Genomic DNA, 19,671 nt, shown 5'->3' with positions numbered 1-19,671 from the left:
TGCCCCACAAAAACTCCCTAGGTAAAGAAAAAATAATCATACATGACTTTCTTCTTTCCATATTGACATACCTGTCACTTTTTACCCAATAATACTAAAGAGTTCCAGCAAGGGGAGATAACAATTTAACTTCAGCAAATGGTAACAAGGGGCTAAAATAAGCAAAAGAAAGTTATATGAAGTATCCAAATCAGTTATTCCTCTTTTAAAAAATATATTAGATTAAGAATCTTCTATTTTTCATTTAAATATCATAGAAATAATCCAAAAATATGGTAAAAGACTGTTATTTAAAATATGTGAAATTGTAGCCAAATATGGTATTTCAAAGTTAATTTAAAACATGTAGATATTATTTCCCAAGCTCAATATTTTAATACAAAGTAGACCTTAGATCATTCTTAAAGTAACAATTAATTTAATTTAATTTCAACCTTGGTCTTGAGAGAAACGAGCATCTAAAAATGGCTAAAAAATCATACTCATTTATTTAGGATCTATAAATAGATGTGTAAAAAATAAAATATTCATTTGAATTCAGTTTTTCCTCATTAATTGTGTTAATTGGACCATGACTTTGAAAATAAAACAAAATTTGAAAATAAACTGATTACAAAAGGTAACTTTTTGACTTGATCAATTTGTATACATTTTCCATTGAATTTTGTGTGATTTTCGACAAATATGCAAATGAGCTGTTACTAAAAATAGGTGCAGGGTTCAACATTTTTTTGTGAATATTCTGACTTCTACCTTTATGTAGAAAATTTTAAGCCACTAAAAACTCCCAAGTTGCAACCTTCCATTTGGACGATTTTGAATTTTCATGGTTTTCTCGCGGAATGGCTCTTAAGTTGACTTATGTAAATTTGGTAATATCATGCTATAGACCTGATATAGTAATATGTTTTCATGCAAAAAGAACAATACTTAAACTTTTGAAATAGAAGTAGGTATCACATGCGACCGTTTTATATTAATGTCAAGGTCAGGTGAATGACCTTCACCTTTTTCCTTGCCTTAAGATAAAACGGTCTGTTTAATTTCACTGATACTATCACTTACTATTTCAAAAGTCTTCTTGATTCTTTCATGAAAACATATTACTATATCAGGTCTATAGCAAATCAGAAATTTACATAAATAATTTAACTTAAGAGCCATTCCGCGAGAAAACCATGAGAATTCAAAAAATCGTCCAAATGGAAGGTTGCAACTTGGGAGTTTTTAGTGGCTTAAAATTTTCTACATAAAGGTAGAAGTCAGAATATTCACAAAAAATGTTGAACCCTGCACCTATTTTTAGTAACAGTTCATTTGCATATTTGTCGAAAATCACACAAAATTCAATGGAAAATGTATACAAATTGATCAAGTCAAAAAGTTACCTTTTGTAATCAGTTTATTTTCAAATTTTGTTTATTTTAAAGTCATGGTCCAATTAACACAATTAATGAGGAAAAACTGAATTCAAATGAATATTCTATTTTTTACACATCTATTTATAGATCCTAAATAAATGAGTATGATTTTTTAGCCATTTTTAGATGCTGGTTTCTCTCAAGACCAAGGTTGAAATTAAATTAAATTAATTGTTACTTTAAGAATGATCTAAGTCTACTTTGTATTAAAATATTGAGCTTGGGAAATAATATCTACATGTTGTAAATTAACTTTGAAATACCATATTTTGCTACAATTTCACATATTTTAAATAACAGTCTTTTACCATATTTTTGGATTATTTCTATGATATTTAAATGAAAAATAGAAGATTCTTAATCTAATATATTTTTTAAAAGATGAATAACTCCATTTGGATACTTCATATAACTTTCTTTTGCTTATTTTAGCCCCTTGTTACCATTTGCTGAAGTTAAATTGTTATCTCCCCTTGCTGGAACTCTTTAGTATTATTGGGTAAAAAGTGACAGGTATGTCAATATGGAAAGAAGAAAGTCATGTATGATTATTTTTTCTTTACCTAGGGAGTGTTGTGGAGCATTATTGCACTATGAAAGAGGGAAAACTTATTTCAAGATATTTGAATGTGAGAAAGAAACAACAACTTAGCTTGAATAAACAAATAGCAGGCCCATAGGAAGCAATTTCAGTGTGGGGGAGGGGGCAATCTACATTATCAACTACCAAGAATTCCATAGAAATTAAAAAAAAATTGAAAGGCCATCAGATGTTTTTTTTTATTTGGGTCTCATACATGTAGTAGCTATGCTTTCTATAGGGTTCTGTCCTCGGGGAATCTACATGTATTTCATGGTAATTAACAGTTACAAAATTTTTCCTAACAAGTACATTTGAATAGGAAATTTAATCAAATAATAACAGAATATTTTAATCAAAATATACATTTGATATTTTGTTTAAGGCACCTGGCCCCCGTTCAAGTTCAAGATCATTTTATTCACTCAAACCATTTCAGGTACATGAGGACAATGAAGAATATTTACAACATATATTTATTATAAATTTAGGTCAGAGGTACAAATATATGATATACATAATTAGAATATGAAAAGGAAACGAAAAAAGAAAAACACATATGAAACATGTAATAATGAAATAAGCGAGGGGAAAAATCATGGAGGACTGACTAACTAAAATCATATATTTTCAATATAAACGAACGTAGTTTTCTTAGTGTCTCAGCAACTTGTTTTGTCATCAGTTGAGAAAATATGATAAAGAATAGTAGAATACAAACCTGTCAGGTATTCGATTGCATATTCTCAACAAATGAAAAAATAATTGGTAATTTCAATCTACATGTAAATTGTTTACGTTTCATAAATTTAGTGTGTTTTTGAGTTAACCAAACACCGTCATTCCTAGGAATATTGTTAATTTTACAGTACATACATGTACTTTAAACTACTGTGTTACATAACATTCATATATTGATAAAGTCAGATCTCCAGTGGCGTATATTCCATATAGGCAAAAAGGCTGTAGCCTACACATCATTTCCTCAAGAGTAAAACTTTGGTTGAATAAAGGGGCGGGGAGTTGATAATGAAAGACGTACCTATTAATTTATTTTGTTGGAAATGAAAAAAAAGTATTCTTTGCAATCCGCACTTTTATGCCTAACCGATTATGTTTACAGTTTTGCTTTATATTTAAGGACAAAAGTATTCCTTAGCTTGACATTTTTTTAAGCCAAAGTTCAAGTGTTATTAATATCAAGTCTGTATCAGAAAATTTAATCAAAAGCAACAGGATCCCATAATATCTGCAGGAAACGAAATTGATAACTTGCATTATATTTGTTAGTCAACATTTTGATCAAATTTTGATTATTTAGTAAGGAAGTTTCCATATTTTCTAAGCGGGTATCAAGTAAAAGGATAAGTTCTCAGTTTTGTTAAGTGGTCTTCACATCACGATATAAATTGTTGATTATTTAGTAAGGAAGTTTCCATATTTTCTAAGCGGATATCAAATAAAAGGATAAGTTCTCAGTTTTGTTAAGTGGTCTTCACATCACGATATAAACTGTAATATATGTACAGTTGCAGATGTCTGAGTTTGCAAAAGTGGTCCCTTTGACCCCCCCCCCAATACCTATCGAGAGGAAGCCCCTTGTCTACCAAAGCTTTGCAGCTCAGGTTCAATATGTGGCTTCACACAAGCCTACACATTAGCAGAAAGGAATATACGGCACTGATCTCTTATTAAAAATCATCAGCTCAAAAGGAGATGCCACCGATTTTGGTACCCCACCGATATAGGACCCTCCACGTTAAATATTGGCAAAATTATCGGGGAGAGCGCTGCCCCCAAGATTATATGAGTCGTTACTGCAGCCAAAACTTTGCCAGTTTGCAGAACAAAGTGGTAAAAATTTAAAACCGGCTATAAACATGATAAACATGATAAAAGACTGGATTCATATTCATTCAAATTGGGGGGGGGGGGGGGGGCTTATCAAATTTTGTCGAAATTATTTTCAAAACATTATTAATAAAATTGTATAAGGCTTTGTAAATTAATATTTGATACTTTTTTCTGAATAACCATAAAGGTATTATTAATACCATTGCAGAAAGAGATAAATTGTTTTTTTTAAATGTTATATCACTTATATGTATCAATTGAAAACAGTTGGGGGAGCGGGCGTGTCAATCGATCAAGGTTAGGATATTAAATATACACGTGTATCTAGTACCCAATCGTTTAACCCCATCCACCTCTCTTCAATTTACATACTAATATTGAAATGGATAAAATAATGAAAAATTATGAGGGTTCTGGAGGGGTGTTGCTAAAACAAAGAACGGAACGGAAACATAATATTTTTTATTTTAGATTAAATCACCTTAAATAAACAAATTTATAAACAATATATATTTTAGAAATTCAATCCCCCATTATTTAAATCAATTTGATTTATTCATGTTCATAAAATCTCTTATTCATGAAAATCGCAGTCATAGCAGTGACGTAGAAACGATTTTGAAGGGGGGGGGGGGGAATTAAACTTACCTGAAAAGAATATTTGCCAAGCGAAAAAAGAAGACAATTGTTTGATTCGGGAAGTGGAATAAGAGTAAACTCCAGCATCTTTCATTTTCTTGAACTCCTTTATGGAGTATTTTGTATAACATCTCCTGTTAGTATTTTTAAAAGATTGTACCAATTTAAAATTGGCAGAAAGCAAACAACTTAGTGAAGGCTCAAATTTTATATGTTCAAGTCTCAAAATTTATATGAATGATACTGGGAGTCCGTTTGAATTTAAATACTTGTAATTTCCCTTTTATTAATCAAAAAGATACTAACTTACTGAATACAAAATGTAAGGAACATGAATATTCATATGATTGTTTAAAAATTGCAAGTAAGCTTTTTTTCATTTCTAAACAATTGGCAAAATGCTAATCCTCATATAAGGGGTAATTTCTGACAATTTAGTTTAATTTAATTTTTAATTTTAATATTTTTCAATCTTAATTATTATTTCAAAGAAAATTGTTACATGTTTCAATATCTAACATAAATTGTTTATAATTTTAAGTACTATATTTGACTTTGTAACCCATTTGAGTTTGAGCAATTTTTTCAAAAATTGGCAATATGTAAATCCCCATATCTCAATTATTTATTACATCCCAAGCTCAATATTTTGCAAAGATAATGTTTAGAGTTATATTTGTACAATAAAATCAAAAAAATTAATTTCAAAGATTGGTCTTGGAAGATTTGGGGCATTAAATTTGTAATGCTTTTGGCAATTCTTGAAAATTGGCATCATGCCAAATATCAAGAGTTGTCTGCCCATAGATATATTGCATATTTGATTATGATAAATGTCAATTTTGAAAGAACATAGTCTTATGTTACTTAAAAATACCTTAATGGAAATGCAAGTTTAATTTTGAGTAAAATAAATTAAATGTGAATTTTACCATTTTTCTTGAATTTTTTAAGTGCACTTATACTTAAATGTGCAAAAAGGAGTTGGCGCTGCCTACGGCTGCCATGTTGAATGATGGGAATTTTTTTGGCCATTTTTGAATAACATATTATAAAGTCAAACTACCCACCAAATTTCATTAAGATATGACAACCTTCGATTTGGACAGTTCTGCATGGTTTTCTCGCGGACTGACTCTTAACTGGATATTGGCTAATCCGAATTTTCTCTGTTTTTCTTAATTTTTAAGGATATATTAGTTATTTTCATATGCTTCCTGTATTTAACTTTTTCTTATTTTCACATATGATAAATTAGTCTTATAAATGTACAAAATGATACAAAAACAAAAAGTTTTGATCGTTTACTAAGAGAGAAAAAATACTTTTTATGGATTTTTGGCTCAAATCTGCACTTTGATAGGAAGCGTTTAAAAGCTAACAAATTTCTAGTTTGTTTGGAAAATCATATTTATTTGATATATTTTGAAAGTTTAGTCCCTCATTATTAATTTATCTTACATTTGAAAATTTCTCCAAGTCTTCGATTGTGTACAAATTATAAATAAATTCATTGTTCTATTATAATTTTGAGAGGCAGAAAAGAAGACATTTTCATACGCCACCATTCCGCCAAAAATATAGTCCCTGCTAGTTTTCAAACGCAGTTTACCATTTCTACTTAAAGTTGTTCAATTGTGATGAGGAAAGAAAAATATGGTCTTTTAAATTCCTCACACCTCAATATATAAGACATATAAGCAAATATACTTTGAATGTTTCATCTAGTCAGAAACCAGAGAAGAATCCTACCTTAACTTCAAACTATCACAATTTTACCAGTGTTCTGATTTTTATATCAAATAAGGGGCCAGATTCGGCTGTTACCCTATCTTGTCCTTTGTAAGGGAAAAGGGAAATGTTTTTTTATGACGTCACTCAAAATATAAGGTCTTCAAAATACCACAAAATGAAATTATATGCTATTTCAAAGAGCTGGATAGCTGTATACTACATAAAAACTTAATATTACGTGCAGTTTTGTCATTTGTTGAATCCCACACAACAGTATATAAACGATGCATCGATCGCAATGCACTTGTCAATGTGACGTCATCTCGCAAAAATGACGCAGTTTGCAAGTGCGGATCCAGAAATTTTTCAAAGGGGTGTTGAAGTATTTTTCAAAAGGGGGGGGGGGTTGAAGGCGAAACAATTAAAACAAACGTTTTAAACATAAAAATAGTTAAAAAACACAAAAGAATATCGATACAGGGTGGAGTATAGTTTTTGAAAGTGGGACTTTGATCAATCTGGGAAAAAGTACTTGTATACATTACCAGAAAGTTTTTGAAAAAGAAAGGAAAATAAATCTCCGAACCTGAAAAGGGGTGCGATTTTATTTTGTTTTTTTCAACCGAATTTCTTAATATATTACAACATTAGCCTTTCACCTTACATTTTCTATAGTAGAAACACAACAAAAAATTGGAACTTTCTTATTTCTCTTTTCTTTTTGGCAAATCCAAAGGGGGGGGGGGAGGTTGCAATCCCCGTAACCCCCCCCCCCTGGATCCGCCACTGATTTGTACACAGTGAGAGGCTGATCAAGTAACAGTAACATTTTGTACAGTGAAAAATGTCTTTTGTTCTCAAAAATATATTATTTGCAGTTAAATAAAAGGCCGTTAAGTTGGATGCGATGTCTATTTTAGCATTTTATATTTATTAACTGTCCATACTGTAAATGTATTATATTTAGTGTGTACAATATTTGGCGGAAATTGATTTTTGAACAAGTTAGCATAGATTTGATATATCACATTATTTACTGTTCTTTTTAATGTATATATGTTTAAGACATTTCTCGTTGTACTTGTATTAGCAGAAGGTTCTATGCCAAAAACGCTCAAAAGAATACACCGCCAAATGTAATACATTTACAGTATATTCTCCAGACAAGTGGTACTGTCGTGTGTTTGTATGCAGATTCATTGAAAGGTAGTGGAAGGGCCCTAATAAATCGATTTATTGCAAGGGCATACCCTCAAAGTGCTGCGAACCTCATGAAATACTGCAAATAAATTTATTATAGCTATATTTAAAGTAGTTGACCAGCAAAATATTCAACCTGCTGTCCAACAAATTAAAGTTTAGCAATTAAAAAAGGGAATCTGTATTGGTTCGCAGCACTTTCCACAAACTACATATAGTGTTGAAAAGGATTATAAATTAAACCAAGATCTTTAACTTAGTTATGCCCTTGCAATATTGGAAGTTATAGATGACCTCTAAACTGCATATATTATAGTATAATTGCTAAAAATCCTGTGACGTCGACATCACGTGACAAGTCTAAATAAAAATTCTAAATGTTTCCAGTGAAGTCCTAAAAAGAATCGCGCATCCTAATAAAGTATGTATTTTTCATCTTAAAAAATCGCCGATATTTCCATTTGTAACCTTAACTGTACTGCGTAGTAGTAGATCAAATTCTGACATACGTTTTTTTCCTGTTAATTTTTAGGCCTTTATGTACTTAGTGAATTATTAACGGATGTTCAGTTTGCCTGATTACAACAAAGACAAGATCACCGATGTTTTGAGATCAGCATATATAATGCAGAAAAACAATTGATTGGAAGTTCTTTAGTTGGAGATGAACAAAGTTTTTACATCTTACATGAATTTATTATTATGAGTGATTATTATCATGTAATAAATATGATAAAACTGTCCTAGAAAGTATCCATCCATAGATGGCGTTTGTATTGTACCTTTTAAAGCGGATTACTAAGTAAAAAGATTGTTTTTACAGGAGGAACTGTTGATATAACTGTGCACGAAAAAGTGGAAAATAGAAGATTGCGAGAAATTCACAAAGCTACCGGGGGAGCTTGCGGTGGGACGGCAGTTGACAAGGAATTTGAAAAACATCTCACGGACATACTCGGAGAAAAAGTCATGGAAAAACTTAGAAAGAGAAACCAGAGTACTATCTCGATATTTTTCGCGATTTTGAGGTAGGAAAGAGGTCATTAGCCTCGGAGAGAACATACCCAATTCGAATGTCAATACCAGCTGTTACCCTAAACGAGTTGTGCGAAAAAAACGTAGGAAAAACCTTGGAAGAAGTATTTGAAAGATCGGTGGGATCAAAAGTTGAGAGAGACAAGATAAATATAAATGTAGAAACCATGAAAAGCTTCTTTGACCCGTCTATTCACGAAATAATTGAACATATGCAAAAAGTTGTTGATAATCCGAAGACAAAAGGAATATCAATCATTTTGCTTGTAGGGGGTTCAGCGGAATCCATTTATATACAAACAGAAATTAAGAAGTCTTTTAATTCTGTTCGATTTGTTATGCCTCCAGAGGCAGGATTGTCAGTGGTTAAAGGGGCTGTGATTTTTGGACATGATCCATCACTAATAAAATCAAGAATTCTTCGGTTTACATATGGAATGAGTATTTGCCCAGAGTTCGATCCTGAGATTCACCCAGAGGCGAAGAAAATCACAGTTGGTGGCGTAGATAGATGCCGTGATTGTTTCGATGTTATAATTTCTGCGGGAACAGAGGTAGAGATAGGGCATAGAACATGCCGTGTATGTACACCAACCTCCCCCTTTCAACTCTTAGCGGCGGTAAAAATATTCTGCACTTCTGAAAAAGAAGTAAAATATACAGATGACGAAGGGTGCTTCTTACTTGGAGAATTGCCAGTTCCACTTCCTATGAATCTGCTCATGGGATTATTTGGTCAAAATGAGCAACCTTTCATCGTATGTTGCATCTTTGGAGACACAGAATTACAAGTTATAGCTATTGATGTTTTCAGCAGTACTCCTATTAGTTGCACACTTGAAATGAGAGAGGAAGAGGACGAGGGGACAATGAAAACCAAGAATGACTAAATGATAATAACAGATCGTTGTGTAAGCAGAACTTCTGTTCTTCTTTGTAAATCTTTCATTTTTAACCTGTACATGTATAGATAAATATATTTATATCTTCTAATGCTAGGCTCACCACACTCATAACTTTAGATAAGTTATGCCATTTATTTAAATGACGGTATAATTTAAGTTCACACGCAACATAGTTTGAACTTTATTGGGCTCATCCTTGAAGTTGAAGAGTACCACTAAATGAAGGACCTGTGTGCAATAATATTTTAATGTCTATATAAGGATTTGTACACCTCTTCTAAAACAAATTTTGATGGAAAAAAATCTGGAATTTATGTTTATTTTTCTTTGAATGATGCAAAATTTTGAAATTTTTTCAAGACCCTGGTAACGCATGCTGATTTTTTGTCTAGGAACATGTAATGGTATTAGAAGTTTAAAGGAGTTTTCCATTTAAGTATAGTTGCTTGGTCCCTTTTTTATGCTCCCGGATCGATAGATCCGAGGCGTATATTGTTTTTGTCCTGTCTGTCTGTCTGTCTGTCTGTCTGTTTGTTTGTTTGTTTGTTTATTTGTTTGTTTGTTTGTCCCCAAACTTTAACCTTTGCCATTACTTTTGAACCATGAAAGGTAAAAACTTCATATTTGGTATGCATACTTCACTAATTGGGTGCTTTCAAATGACACCAATATTAATGACCTTGTGACCTTGATTGTGACCTATATGCTAAAAATAGCTTTTCTGTCTGCAAACTTTAACCTTCGCCATAACTTTTGAACCATGAAAGATAGAGACTTCATTTTTAGTATCTATACTACACTAATAAAGTTCTTTCAAATGACACCAAGGTCAATGACCTGGTGACCTTGACTGTGACCTATATGCTAAAAATAGCTTTTTCGTACCTTTTACCATAACTTTTGAACCATAAAAGATAGAGACTTCATATTTGGTGTGCATACTTCACTTATCAAGATCTTTCAAACGACACCGAGGTCAATGACCTTGTGGCCTTGACTGTTACCTATGCTAGTATGCTAGAAATAGCTTTTTCGATTTTTGTTGCCGCCGGGCGCATAGTGTTTCACAAACACATCTTGTTCGTCCTTATTTTACACAATATACTTGAGGATATGGTATTATTTTTATTTTCATGATGTATAACATAGTATTTCTAAATGAAATGTTATAGAGTCATTATTAATGACTTTGAGTATTAAGAAATATATGCCAATTTTCAACACCTACCGCACATACAAATTCCGGAACATTTTCTTTCGAACAGAGTGCGGTTTGTTACAACGCGAAATGTAATAACAACGCGAAATGTAATAAACCTGGATTATTACATTTTTCGTTATTACATTTTGTGTGGAGATCAACGCAAAATGTAATAACATGATTTTTAAATTATTACATTTTGCATTATTACATTTTGCGTGGAGATCAACGCAAAATGCAATAACGTCCTTTTTCGTTGTTACATTTTGCGTTATTTTATTTTTGCACTGAAGACAACGCAAAATGTTATAAACAATATGTAATAAAGCAAAACAATTTTTTTTGTCTGCGTTTAACAAAAAAAGATCATAAAATTCATTCAAATTATATACATGTGACCAACATGGGAAACAAGCTGTAAAATTGTTTTGAACTAAAACAATAAGACCAACCTTTGGGCTTTTACGGTCATAAATACACCTATATGTATCGTTTTTCTGACTCTGATTTTAGTTTCATTAAATACACTATTCTTAACTATACAAAATTAATTTAACTTAGATCGGCATATTTTTGATAGTCTTAATAAATTTCTAACCAATAACACATATCTAATTACCGAAGATTGACCATAGGTTCCTTAAAAGCTCTTGATATGCATATTCGGCATGTATACATTGGTTAACAAATTAGAAGTGTATGTCTGTGTCAAGCGAGTAGGCGCAGGGATAGGGTTGGGTGTTTACTTCGTATGTTTATTACTGCATTATTGTGGACATGCAAAAACAATCCATTTTATTATAGGTTAGAAAAAAAGAGAGAGATAGAATTTTGTTTTTGCTTGTCTGCAATGCTGTAGATTTGCTTAGAACAGTATGGTATCATTATTGTCAATAAACCCCTTCCCGCTATACATTTACACCTGCCAGTACAAATGAATATTTTTTTTGGATTATATTGCATTTGTCTATAAAAGAAAGCAAAAGCACACTGGTCAATACCCCCAACAACCCTGCCCACAGATGCACGTTTCTAATTTGCAACACCTATAATTTGAATACATTTATTAAACTAATTTTAAACACATAAAGCTAATTCAATAAATCAATATATTATAAAATTTATTAATTGTAAGAAATTGCGCATATCTATTTTTTCCTTTTATTTTGTTTTCTTTTCATAAGCCACTACACTATTGAAAATTGTACTCAATCTGGCTGACGAAAAAAAATGTGTTATTACATGAATTTTTGCGTTCCTGTCTTTTGCTTAACTCTTTCATCCCTATATATATTTCTATGTAAAATACCATTGAACACTGAATATCTGGAAAAAGTTGTGAAATAACAACAAAAAATATTCAAATGTCAATATCTTTTTCCTTTTCAGAGTAAGATATATAAAACTATATATTTACACAGGGAAAATACTAAATTTTAATGTTTTGGGGGTTTTCGCTTTGAAAAGTAATTTTTACCTGTATTTCACAGGTGAGAAACAGGTAAATTTGTAATTTTCTTTAATTTTGAATAAAAACTACTATTTTATTAACTTCTGACTTTATAATCATGTGTAAAACAGAGTACAGAAATCAATTTTAACAACAGGGACATAAAGTTTAAATGTGAACAGGTGTAAATTACCAGTTAGTGACCACAGGTAAACCCGGTACACATTAATGTAGCTATACTCAAGCTACATCAGACTGTCATGAACATTTACATTTCATTCATTTAAAAAAATCTAAAAAATAACCTGATTTTGTCAACGTTTTCAGATAAGTCAAAAAGAAAATCCTGGCCTCCTCCCCCCCCCCCCCCCCTTTCCAAAACGATGCTTCGTGGCTGACATACATGTAATGCTGTATACAGTATACAGGGTTATATTCGCCCTTTTGCACTTGCGAACAGTTTTGCCCCGTTTTAAATTCGCCCAATCATAGTTCTGTTTAAGAAATTATGCTCTGTAATTTCAATTCGCTCCGTCTTAAATGTGTCCGTTCAAGAAGAGGGCGAAAGGGGCAAAATAAAACGGAGTCGAAAATTTTCCTGTATACAGTAACTTAAGATACACCTATAGCTGTCTTAAATTACAATAAAAAAAAATAATAATAAAAATTTCCCTTAGAAAGATAAAATGAGATTGAAGTACATGATTATATATAAAAATAAAAAAAAATTATGTAACTATTTAATATTTATTTATTATTATTTTTTATTTTTTTTTAGAAATTTTTGTTTAAGGTTTTCCTGGCATGCACATAAAAAATATCAATATCGTGAAAAAGCCTTATTAAAACATCAAATATTTGGAACTATATAGAAATGCCTTTCAAAGCCCAATTTGTTTGTATCATGTAGACAATATTATAATTATATCTTTTTCTAATTGTATAAATACAGTTATCAATATGTAATATGTACGTGTAATGGTGAAACAGGAATGTTTGGTGGAAGAATAAAAATTATTCAAAAGGTCAATACATTGTAAAAATGTTCATCGTTTAACGTTTTTGTCACGTTATAAGCGTAGACGTTGCGCACGGTGTTGGTACACATTGACGTTACGTCAAAATAACGTTAAAAAGTCATAACGTTGTTATAACGTTTTGAACCTTATACATGTACATACATATTTTAGATCTATAAATGAATTTATTTTTTCAAAAGTATAAAAAAAAAAAAAATAAATAAAAGGGCACATAATGTTCAATGTTTGAACCTTCTTTTTTGAAATATTTAGATGTTTATTGATAAATCTTAATAATAAAATTTTAATTAATGAAATGCCAAAGACACTCAGTGAATATTCCTCTTTCTATTTTTCTCACTTGTCTGTCTTGTAAGGAGAAAATAAATAAGTCTTATTCCCTTTCAACCTCCTTCAATATTTTTTTTTCAGTTAGGTCATAGCATGTCTTTTATTTCTGTATAGCGTCCGCAAGCGCTTTGATGAGAAAAAATGAGAGTACTTTATACTTCCTACGTTTCAGTGGAACTAGTGTCATTTTGAATTAAAAAAAAAAATAAGTATCAATTTAGTATATATATATAGGGGATGAAAAAAAGGAGGGATGGAGACGTTTCACCAGATTGAAAATCTGCTTTATCAAGAAAATTCTAAAATCTTTTAAATATTTTGGTGAAAGACGGGGGTGGGGGCTCTTATAATGCATACTTCGTTTAGAAGGGTACTTTTTGAGGAACGATATCATTTTGGGGTTTTCATAATTTTTTGCTTTCGTACATATACACATGATGATTAAGTATAATAAATATTATTTGTGAAAAATCTCCAACAAGTTCCGGGGTTGAATATCGGGGGTGGGGTGGGGGTGGTTCCTGTCCACAAGTACCTGTGAGCTGGTACTACGGACCTGCATGAAAAAAAGCCACGGCGATACTAATTTGACGCTCCCGACGTCATACGTATGCATTGCGTAAAATGACGTTTTTCGTACCTGTGACAAAATGGATACACTTTTATTAATGCTTCCATTTATTTCATGTAGACCATTACTGTAAAGATTGTGTAATTAGTAAATGCAGCATTAAATGTTCTTTGAAGCTACATACATGATTGTTTTATATCTTACATTAATTTCTATATTTTTGATGTTATTGAGACATATTTAGTAACAATACAGTGACTCGTGCGTGCATAACAAAATGGCTACACTTGAGAAAGACGTCCTAATATTTACGTTGGAAAAGTAATATAAAATGTATCAATTCAATTAATCTAAGAAATATATGTACTAAAAGATTATTCACCAAAATTAATATTTGTCTGGGATTTATGTCTGGTACACATCTCCATTTCGGCTAATGTCAGTGTAAGGAAACGATTTCTTACTGTTAGACACATTACTTACGCACTGTAGATCCAGCCTAAATTCAAGAAATTGATAAAATGATGTTAAAAACTCAACAATATCTTTAAGAATGCATATATTTTATTGTAATCCCTAAATTTTATTTAATTCAGAGAATTGTAAATGCATTTTTTCATACCTTTTAGATGCGCGAACAATAATTGATGTAACGTCGGACACGGGAAGTTCGCCGTAAATGACCAACGCCTCATCATAGTTAAATTAATTTTAAATTATTTAAAAGAAAATTTTAAGAATTATTCATTACTTTAGATAACATAAATGATTTTATTTTTAATTTCAAGAAAATATGACATCGCGAAACCGCCAATTTCTAAATGCGACATAAAGAGTTAGATATTATAGTACCAACACCGTGCGCAACGTCCCAACGTTAAGTATAACCAGTATCGTGCGCAACGTCTATATAAATGATGAGCTGCAATCGCAACTTCTCGGGCCTTTCCGACTAGCGGAAAAACGATCTCGAATGCACTAGGAAGACGCCATTACAAATCCCCCTTTTCACGATCTTTGAAATAAATGCATGGAGACCTTTCATCTGTGGAATATGGAGTCTAAAAAAGTTTTTTTTTTGGGGGGGGGGGGGGGGGGGGGTGGACTCAAGATTTGTCTCACTCACTCACCCCTTGATACTGCATGCCTGACATGTATTAAGAAATAAAATATCATATCAAGTCGGTCACGTGATCAAATTCTATAACGCCCGAAGGGCGTTATGGTAGATTTGATCACGTACCGACTTCATGTCATATCCCATTGACACTCTAAAAATGATATTTTATTTCTTATATTTATATTTTTATTTCTATTCACATTACAAAGATAAAATTCCATATTTAGACTTTGTTATTCAATGCAACATAATGTATAAATACGACGTCAAATGACGTCACAGTCAAGACTTTCCAAATGTCTCGTGCAGTTTGCTTTCCATATCCAAGAAAGTGAGATCATGTGACCGACTGCATGTCATCAAAAATTGAATTTCATTTTTTTTGTATTGTCATATAAGGAAATACATTGGCAACTGTAAATATATTTATTTCTTAATTTCGCTATAAATTCTGGAATGAATATTCCATTTACTTATCGATTATTTAAGAAATAAGATATCATTCTTAGAGTTTCATTTGGATATGACATGAAGTCGGTCCACGTAATCAAATTCTATAACGCCCGAAGGGCGTTATAGTAAATTTGATCATGTACCGACTTCATGTCATATCCCAATGAAACTCTAAAAAAATATTTTATTTCTTATATTTATATTTTTATTTCTATTCACGTTACAAAGAAAAAATGCTCTATTTAGACTTTGTTAATGAAATGCAACTTCACGTATATATACGACGTCATATGACGTCACAATCAAGACTTTCCAAAAGTCTTGCGCTATTTGTTTTAAATCTGATCATGTGACCGACTGCATGTCATTGAAAATTGAATGTCAATTCAATTTGTATTGTCATATACGGAAAGACATCAGCAAATGTAAATATTGATTAATACATGACGTGTACAAATACATGTAATATACATGTACGTGTATAAACACTTCAAAAAAAGTTGTTAGAATAATCGAATCATAATAATTATTTATGTCTGCTATGAGAAATTACGAAAGCTTATAAGGATCAATCTAGAGAGAAAAAAATTAAAAGGCGATTTCAATTGAACGTTTGACGTGACGTCAAGTTTAACGTCAAAAATAAAGCGTCAAAACGACGAGTAAAACGATCCTGATGTATATCAATCATGAAAGAAAATTGGAATATGGGGCTTGGCTGTGATTGTGCGTACCATACTCAATCAATAAGTATTTTTTAATTAACCCGATTAAACTCCGTAAAAAGCAAGACATAAAATACCATCTCTTAATGTTTATTTCATTTCATTTGTACAATAAATTGTATTTTTGATCAAAGCGCAGCATTTTTTTTTTATTCTGAAAATTTTATTTTACATTGCCGAAATTATCATTATGTACAATTGCCTATATAACATTCCGATTAATGGTCTTCATTACAATTTGTGCATACACGATATAAATATTGTTTTTCTTCTTTTATTAAATAAAACAACAATAAATAAACAATAAACTTTTTACAATGTAAAATAGATGTTGTTCTCAGACCCTTACTGATCAAAGAGGAACAACTCTGAAAATGTAGGAGATGTTTATTTTCCTCCCTTGATTCACGGTTTTCCACAGAATCATACAGCAAGACCTGATAAATCCGAGAATTGAATACTATAGACTTCATATACACAATGTAAGTATAGAATTGAAAAGAATTGTTCACTAGTACTGAAATTATCTGCATTTATGAATATCCTATTGCAGCAAATCGACTGTCAACAATGTCGGTTCGCATTTCCTCGAATCAAAACAAAACGTAGTCTGTAAGATTTAAAAAAAAATATCAATGTGGGATTTGATATAAATTGAAATAGATGAAGAGTTTAATGTTTGATATTTTGAAGTTAATGTGGACGAATAGGGAATTTTCATTTTAACTTTAGAAGCGACGACATTGAAAGAAATGCGTACAATATCATGAGGGGTGTATGTACATCTAATGCAAATGTCGATGTATCCCCACGGCCACATATACTGTATCGTTTGAAATTATGACATGAAAGAAGCTACAATTATTCCATTTATATCACAGGAGAGTTGACCATACACCATTTTTATAATGAGTAAAATTAAAGAAATAAAATTAAAAATCAACATATTCAATTTCAACAAAACTTGAATTCGTATCCAGGTTTCAATTGTGATATTGAATGCATAACGCATACGTACATTGTATATGGACTAAACACTAAAATCTTTCAGTAATTTTTTCCTGATACATATAAAAAGAGTAGTCAATATTTATTCTGCATCCATGAATTTAAAAACTAATGCATACCTCCGGGATTCTTGAGGAATTACCAGTATATTTGCACTGAAAACGACGTTTCGTCAAACGCTAATGGTCTGCGACGCAAAAAGGAAGGGGTGGGGGTGATAGGGGTATTCAAAAATTGCCTAAAAATCTACATTTAAATACGCTTTACATATGAGAACTCTTAAATTTGTAAGTTAATATATTTTTTAAGCAAAAGCAATATTCCAATTTAATTTTTTTAATGTATATTTGTAGATTCATATAACAAAGTGATCGACCCCCGTCTGAAAGACGCGCGGGAACTTGATTTATTGAGAAAGGGGGAGGGGGTAATTTTCCGCTATTAAATCAAAACTGGTCATACAAAAATTATACAAAAAATTATGAAGATTATTGTTGCTACCAGCTACCTAAAGAAAGTTTTTTACCAAAATTAAACGACAGGTTTTTTCACAAAAAAATTTTGAATTTGAAAAATACGCAATTTTCAAGGCTTAGAAAATTCACAGTTTTTCAGTTAAAGGTCTTTAAAAATTGTTTTGATGATATGTATATCAAAAAGATTACTATGTTTTTGTGTTAAATGGTTAAAGGAATAAGCCAATGAAATTTGACATTTATATCTAACCTGGTTTTATTGAAAATCAAGGTTAAAGTAGTTCATTAATTAAAAAAAAATTCTCCTTGTAAACAACTAAAGGGGGGTAACTTTCGGAAGTTCCTGTCCAAAAACCACTCGAACGATTTTGTCCAAAATATGCATACATGCAGTAGATATATAGTCATGTATTAAATATACAAAAAATATCGAAAATTAAACGACAGGAATTTTTGGGGGGTAGGTGTGTTGTACATCCTTAAATACCAGACACACATCTACCAAGGATCATTGATTTCAATTGCTCATTGTACCTATGCAAATAGTTTGCCTGTTTTTTTCCAAGAGAGAGAAGAAATCTTAAATTACATGAATTTTAGTACATGGCAAGCAAAGCTCCAAGATACATCTGCCTATATCGAATCTTCACAAGTAGAGTGTTGCCTTCTCTTAATACGAATGCAAACAGTTGTCAGTGAGATGTGAAGGAATATAGAGAATTACGAGTGCGAATGGTGTAAACCCCCCCCCTCTTCACATACACACTTTTTGGGGAAAAGTCTTCAGTGCTAGAGTTAAGATATTATAATTAACAATTTGGGGGGGGGGGGGTTCAAAGCCCGGCCTGTTAAATGCAAAATAATGGTTATTCAAAAGAGTTATAACCTTTTGGAAAGGCGAAATAACGCCTTTTACAAGGCGTAATAACGCCTTTTTAAAAGGCAAAATCAGGTCTTTTAGAAAGGCGTAATAACGCCTTTTTGGAAAAACGTAATAACGCCTTTTGGAAATGCGTAATAACGCCTTTTAGAAAGGCGCAATAACGCCTTTTAGAATGGAAAGGCGTAATAACGCCTTTTAAAAAGGCGCAATAACGCCTTTTAGAATGGAAAGGCGTAATAACGCCTTTTGGAATGGAAAGATGTAATATTAATGCCTCTTCAAAAGGCGTTATAACGCCTTTTTTTCGCGTTATTACGCCTTTTCAAAAGGCGTTATAACGCCTTTTATTTTTTTTTCTCTCTAGATAGATCCTAATAGGCTTTCGTTAGAAATATCAGCCTGATAATGAAGTAAAAAAAAAAAATACAGGTATGCTGTGTCGTCGATTTTGTCATTTAATTGAATGACATAAGGTAAAATGTATAACAAATCATTAAGTTGGATTTTTTATACTTCACAAGGATTTTCTCTTTTAATAAATATTACAAGATTGGTAAATGAAATTCAAATCTAATAGTCATTTTCTTCGTTGCATTTTAAAATACATTCGAAGTTTTTCCGATTTATATGCACCCCAAAACGTAGCAAGAGTGTAAGATTGCTTTGAATATTGAAGTGGTCAGTATAGTGCATTTGTTTAGATTGAATAAATGTGGGATAAAAATTGTTACGTCTTTGGCATTTTCTGTTTGTTTGTTTTTGCAAGAAATGGATTACTTATGTATTTATATACATCTAGATGCTCACATATTGATTCGTGTGCTGTTTGCAATACCCAGGAAAATTGTGATTACATTTGTGAGAACACAGGAGTGCGCGTACCTATCAGTTTTGCCGAAATTTTCGGTAAATAAAACAAGATACGTAATACCTATAATAATAACACAAGGAGTGCAACCGTTGTCCGCGACGCCATGACGTGACGTCAGGGGCGGTCCATTTACCCAAAAGGAACAAAAAAAAAACAATAATACAAATTAACAAGA

The 19,671-nt window shown here is 31.5% G+C and overlaps 1 pseudogene; it reads left to right on the top strand.

Annotated features, from left to right (window-relative positions):
- Positions 1–8,251: 8,251 nt before the first annotated feature.
- On the top strand, positions 8,252–9,353 carry LOC134261760 (heat shock 70 kDa protein 12A-like; annotated as a pseudogene).
- Positions 9,354–19,671: the final 10,318 nt, after the last annotated feature.

Source organism: Saccostrea cucullata, unplaced genomic scaffold (genome assembly GCF_032062105.1).
Source record: "Saccostrea cucullata isolate Sc308-1 unplaced genomic scaffold, CSIRO_AGI_Scuc_v1 ctg12250, whole genome shotgun sequence".
Classification (NCBI taxonomy): domain Eukaryota; kingdom Metazoa; phylum Mollusca; class Bivalvia; order Ostreida; family Ostreidae; genus Saccostrea; species Saccostrea cuccullata.
This window is presented reverse-complemented; position numbering and strand designations above follow the sequence as displayed.